This window comes from Octodon degus, unplaced genomic scaffold (genome assembly GCF_000260255.1).
Source record: "Octodon degus isolate 3935 unplaced genomic scaffold, OctDeg1.0 scaffold00009, whole genome shotgun sequence".
In the NCBI taxonomy this organism is placed as follows: domain Eukaryota; kingdom Metazoa; phylum Chordata; class Mammalia; order Rodentia; family Octodontidae; genus Octodon; species Octodon degus.
Genome location: NW_004524585.1, coordinates 12,632,803 through 12,639,612, shown reverse-complemented (window position 1 = coordinate 12,639,612; position 6,810 = coordinate 12,632,803).

Below are 6,810 nucleotides of genomic sequence, written 5' to 3'. Positions count from 1 at the left end.
TTCAGGTACTGATATACCAAGTTCTAGTTCACATAGTTATGCCTGGTTTGGGTCTGGCTACTGTGCTCAGCTCCTTCTTGCTGCTGCCCTTGGAGGTGAGCCTGCTGTGTCCCTCTGGCAAGATGTTCTGTTCCTGGATTTGTTGTGTGGTTTTGACCCTAGTCTCACTGCAGGAACTTCAGCTGTAGTTTCACCCCAGGCCTGTATGTCAGGCCTGGGCTGGGTCTGGAGGGGTATGGGGGGGGCAGGAGAGCACAGAAGCTCTTCCACACACTCACCAGGCCTGGGCTTTGGCAGGTCTGCAGGGCTCCCAAGAGCAATGCGGAAGTTCTCACTCACAGGGCAGGCTGTGCTGGTTCTGGAAGGGTGGAGGAGGCCCAGAGAATGTGGGGAAAGGTTTCTCTCACATAGCAGGCCTGGGCTTGGTCCAGTGGGTGCAGGACAGAGCAGAGGCTCTCCCACACTCTTGTATCTTCTGACAACTCAAAGTTTACCTTGCTCAAATTAATGTTCTACATAGTAGCACTGATAGTGGAACCATTAGATTTTTTGTTAATAGTAAACTACCTGTAGAAGTGGTACGGTATGGCATGGCATGGCATGGCATGGCATGGCATGGTATGGTATGGTATGATATGATACAGTTTGTTATGTTGTGAAATTATATTGTGTTATGTTATGTTATGTTATGTTATGTTATGTTATGTTGTTATGTTTATTTACAGTACTGGGGATTAAACTCAGAGCCTAGAAAGAGCTAGGTAAATGTTCTAATACTGAAAAATTCATAGCCATTACACATTTTTCAGATGATGTTGGGTAACATAAAGATTTATTCTTTACCTTATAAAGAGACATATTGAAAAATAAGTACTGTCTTTGACAATCTTCAAATGGTTGATCAACTCAAAACAATACAAGAGCTATCTTATTTTTTCCTACTTGTCAAGAAGAAACATTTAGTTTGACTAAGTTTTATAAGTAAAATGTATTAATTTAAGTATTTCAATGACTCTATTGAAAATGATCATGCATTTCATTTTGAAAAGAAACTTTCCAATGTTCATGTACAAAGACTGACATAATAATTTCTACCGTGCTCACTTATTTCACATTTTGCCTCCAGGTTTAAATAACATTGTCAGTTGGTTGCATTCTCACTTTCTGGCACAATAAAGGCTCTGGAGATTTGTCAATGTTCTCATTCTCTCACACAAATCAACTGTGTATTATATCTTAGTGAAAGACTCCATCTTCCTGCATTCTTGTTGCCTAACCAGAACCACTTAATCTTGTTGGAAGCCGGTGATATTTCCATTCTCCTTGTATATATTAAAGTTCTCTGCTACAAACTGAAGATCAGGAATTCAATCTTCAGGAAGAAATAACAAAGCAGTGTCAATAAAGAATTAAATCTCATATCTCAACTATTGGTATCTCAAGATATACTCTCATGGCACAGGCTTCCCTGTATCAGCTGATTAGACCAAGTGACCAAGTCAGAGCCTTTCAATGTGGTCTAGAAGGATTTTGTTTTTCTGGCTCAGGCTGCTTTAAGGGCAGGTCTGATAAGGCATGAGGATCTGAGGATCGAACCACAGCATCCTGAGCATGACTGCTTTGCTTGAGCAGGCATTTAAACAACTGAGCTAATAGATATGGTCTAGATTCTAGCACACTTCAAGGACAAAGTCAACTGTCAGTAAAGTTTTATTAGACACAGTCATGGTCATTGGGTCACTATTATCAATAGATAATTTCCCACTATAAAGATAGAGTGGAGCAGGAAACTGATTTTAAAAAAGTTATAACTTTGTAGAATTAGAACACCCAACCCAAGATCAACCAAATAGTAATTAATTACCATTGACTAAATGGGTGAAACAAACTGACTTTATTATGATTAATATTTTATTTTAATTGACATAAAGAAAAGCTCTGTTTAATCTATCTCTCATCCTCAGACTATATCTGATATAATAGATTATATGTACAGAACAGGAATAAAGCAATTCTTTTAAGTTCTAATAATACAGTTTATTTAACCTAATATATGCATAAGATTAACATTGAAATCTAAAAAATATAAAATATTTTACCTTTTTGTATTCTATCTTCAAATGCAGCATATATTTTTATACTTCTAGCATGAGACTCTTTAAATGTCACTTTATTCCAATGAACTAAAAAGTTTCAAAGAAAAAATCCATGAGAGATCCTAGTATCAATTATATATCAATGTATCATCACAACAATTTAAGAAAAATAATCGTGTAGATTACAATGGCATGTGTTGATGGGCCCTGTGTCCAAAACAATGATAGCAAAGTTTTACAAGGTCCTCATTTTGTGACCAAATATGCTATTTTATCAATCCAAGGGAAGAGAAATGTGACCAGATACATTGCTACAGATTGTCCACTTTTAGATGTAATTAATGGGTATGACTAAGTGGGTTATTTATATAGCTAAAAATAAGAATCCATCATTTTTCTTACCAGATTATAATTGAATACTGTGCCAAAAATTCCATTTAATTAAATATCTGTTGAAGACAAGGTTCAACTTCACTTATTAAACATAGTAAGATAGATTTTACTCAGCATCATCCTGACAGGTAAACAATGATGGCAACAGAATCTTGCAGTGACAGGGAACACTGGACTTAACTCCAAGATTAAGGGAGCTAAGATTGAGGGGCAAGAGTACAGTCAGTGGATGGAAAATTACTAGGAAGAAACATCAGAAGTGAGCAAGATTGAGGAGAAAAGTCCCCCAAGCACATAGAGCTCTTGCTGAAAACAGGCCAGAGTGACCAGATATCCTTGAGAGACAGTACAGGATAAGGAACCAAATCAGATATGGAGAGTGATGAGATGTGGAAGGTGGGGCTTCTTGCTAACTGCCTTGGCTATTTACTGAAACTAGATTTTACAAGGAAGAGCGCAGAAAGGCTCAGGACCTTGACTAAAGTTTGGTCAAGAAAAGAGTCTTTGCGATATGATAAACCAACTATTGAGAAACAAAGACTGGGGCTGAGGGTGTAGCTTAGCGGTAGGGCACTGGCCCCACACTGCTTTTGATACTCAGGACACTTTTCCCTGTGAAAAGAAGCAAAGACTACACTTTACATGGGAAAATCAGACTTAGGAAGTTCTCCAGAGTAAGAGTTCCCAATCCCTGGCCTCAGACAGTCTTGGTAGGCAAGTGACACTTCATCTGTATTTTTAGCTGAGCTCCTCCTCCTCCTGTCAGATCAGCTGCAGTGTTATAGTCTCACACTAGTGTGAACCCTACTGTGAACTGTGCATGCAAGGGATCTATCTTAACATTCTCCTTATGAGAATTTCATTCCTAATGATCTGAAGTGGAGCTGAGATGGTGATGCTAGCACCAGGAAGCAGCTGTAAATGAACATTAGAAGAGAGTTTTGACTAACCCAGAGGCCGTAATCAGTGCTTTCCGACTTGTATCAAGCTTTACCAGCGAGTGGCAAGGGATTCAGCATTGTGGTGAGTTGTATAATTATTTCATTACATGTTACAGTGCAATAATAATAGAAATAAAGTGGACAATAACTGTAACGAGTTTGAATCATCATGAAACCACCACCAGCTCCTTATCCACTTAGCTTATCCATAAAAAAATTTCTTCCACAAATTCTGTCCTTGGTCCAAAATGTGGGAGACCACTGCTCTAGAAAGTGCTGGATTAACTTTATAACATGAACTTCTAGCCTTGTGGGTTGCAAAGAATTTCAACTCCTGGCAGGCCAGGAATATTAACAAATATGGGGATTCTAGAGATAATAAAACAGATGAAGATTTCATATAATTACTTCATACATATAAGTAATTCCCTACCCTAAGTGCTTGATAAAGCATCCAGACGGAGGTTCACCGTAAAGCCTTAAAATCATGTGACTCTAGTTTTTTTAGCCATAACAAGCTCTGTGGGTGATTTACATGCTAGCTGAAAACTCTCTTATGACAAAGAAATAAAATTTTAGCCAAATAGAACAAAATATCAGTTTAATGGTTCTGAGTCAGAGAACTGTTAAGCATCCTACCCCTGTCCATGTCTCAAAGCATGAACTTACCCACCAAGAAAGGAAAATTCAAACCTAGAGTCCACTTCATTCATGACTAAATACCACCATGGGGTAGGGCCTGAGGGCCATCTGCATCTGGAGAAAAAAAATAACCTTTGACCTTTTATCTTTTATTGCAGTCCTGGGGATTGAACCCAGGGATGCTCTACAACTGAGCTACATCCTTACACCTTTTAACTTTTTTGAAACTGTGATCAGCATTTTTCAAGTTGCTAAGACCTACTTCAAACTTTTTGTCCTCCTGGAGCTGGGGAGATGGCTCAGTAGAATAAGTGCTTGTCTGGTAAGTGCAAGAGCCTGAGTTCAATCCCTGGTTCTGCCAAAAAAAACCCAAAAAACAAAAAACAAAACAAAACCCCCAAACACACCTTTTAATCCTCATCCTCTTCCTCCCTCTCTTCCTCCCCCTCCTCCTCTTTCTCTTCCTCTTCTTCCTCCTCTTCTTCCTCCTTCTCCTCCCAGTAGCTGGGATTACAGTCATGTGTCCCCCAAACCTGATCTTTTCTTTTCTTCTGGACTGTGTGCTTCATAAGCACAGGGGCTGACTCTCTGTTTCCACTCTTTTCTGTCTCTACCACAGTGCCAGGAAACTTATATGTGCTTAACAAGCATTGACTAAATGACTAAATGAACACCGAGAATAGCACAGGGGCCTGGAAAGATTTGGTCAGGGAAATTAAGTTGGATTTATGGTACTCCTTGAGTCAGTTATTCACAAGGTGTCATTTCATGTTGGATAACATGAAATCAGGTATCAAATTCAAAATACAAGAGTTTGGAGTGATGGAACATCTAGAGGTCCTTAGTCATGTGGTTGCCATTCTGTGAATGTCTACAGCATATCGGGCACCAAGATGGATAAGATGACGCAGTCCTCATCCCCACTGAATTCACAGCCTTGCACATGAGGCAGACATTAATAAAATACCCTCCACACACATAAAATGTACAACTGTAACGGTGTCAGGTATGGAAAAGAGAAGCACAAAGTACTTGGTAGCCCTAGTGGGACTCCCTCTCCCCAGGGAGCAAGCCTTCTTGGGAATAAGGAGACTGCTGAAGGGCAGGTGTATTGTAAGTTATCAGTCAGAGACAAAAGAAATTATGGCAAGACTGTATTAATATAGCCAGAGGACTCATGAGCTTAATCCTGCTCTAAGTGAGCCCAGAGCCACCAAAACTTCTCCCATTTATTGAGGGCTAAAAATGGGCTAAGGGATGTGCATAACTAATTTGGTGTAAACAAACTACTATCTATACTGCCTCCCAGCATTCACCAAACCCTAAGTTCACATAATACTAGCCAGTAACATCCCAGGTGAAGGATCAAAGAACAGACAGGTAGCTCCAGGAAATTCTGCTATCGCTGACCTTGTGTCCCCGCTTGCTGGAATTTACAAGAGACAACAGGTCTCCTTAGGCTGTTTCTTGTTCTTTGTTCCCTGGGGACAGCAGGCTTCTGTCTCATATCACTAAACAGGTGAAGGATAGGAGAGGATAAACTGGCTGAAGCAGGCCAATGTTGGGACATTTCTGGGGCCCACTCACCCTTGAGAATAAGCTTTGGGCATAAGCACTGTTTATGTCCCCCAAATTCCTTTTAGTATCTATTCAGAAAACAGCCTTGGAAGATGGTTAGTGACAGGTTCTTGCCCTAGTATAAATTGCTAAATTATTATGGTGGTCATCTAATATGGCTGAAGCCTTTAAAACAACAGCTTATCTTCCCAGAGACCACCTGCCCACTTCTTTTCCAACCCAGCCCAAGTTGTAATTTCCTTTCACCTTTCCCACCTCAGGGAAGACCTCAACAGCTCCTCAGATATTTCTAAACATCCCTCAACCTCGACCCCCAGCAAAAGGCCATAAAAGTCCCAGCCTTGTTTGTCTTAGTCCAGAGGATCCATCTGACCCACCTGCCCTTGATCCTCTCTGTGGATTTGGAGTTAATAAAGACTTCTTTTATCTTTCCTATCTTTTTACTGTGCTACTGAAAAACCTACTAATCATATTGGTGCCGTGACTCAGATAGGCAGCATGTGAAGCTCCTGAGGGCCAAACCCCTCAGTCCTGAACCCCCTGCCTATCAACTGAGCTTCTGTCCTTGCGTCCTGCCTATTTGCTGCTGCCAGCCTGCATCCAACACCAGTCCACCTTAAACAACCCAGGTGAGCTGAGTCCCGCCTAGATTTCCAGTCCCAGATTTGAGAGGAAGCTGTCTCCACTGTTCTTGGCAGAGGGTTACAACCCTTGTGTCCTGCTAAAGATGAGTGGCTCCACCTCCCAGTTCTGAAACCATGGGCCCATGTCCAGATTTCTCTCCGTCTAGGGGACAGAATAGACTGTGTTCACATTCCTTGGTAGACACTCTGAGGCAACACAGCCACACCTGTCCCTGAGGATTTCCCCCTGACTCTCTGTGAGGACTGGGAAGATCAGGCCTGGGAACCCCCCAACTGTTCTTCATTATTTTTTTTTTCTTTTCAAAGTTTTATTGATAAACATACAGCAATGAGACAGTTTCAAATCAAATCGAAAGTACAGTTTCAACAAATATTACACTGCATATATTCTTCTTAGTGGTTAATTGCTGTACAAGATGCAGACTTGTGATCCTGCTTACAAACACCATTAGAAAAAATCATTCTATTCATTAAGAGAATGCAACTATATATCTATCCCAACCACTTTGAATACAC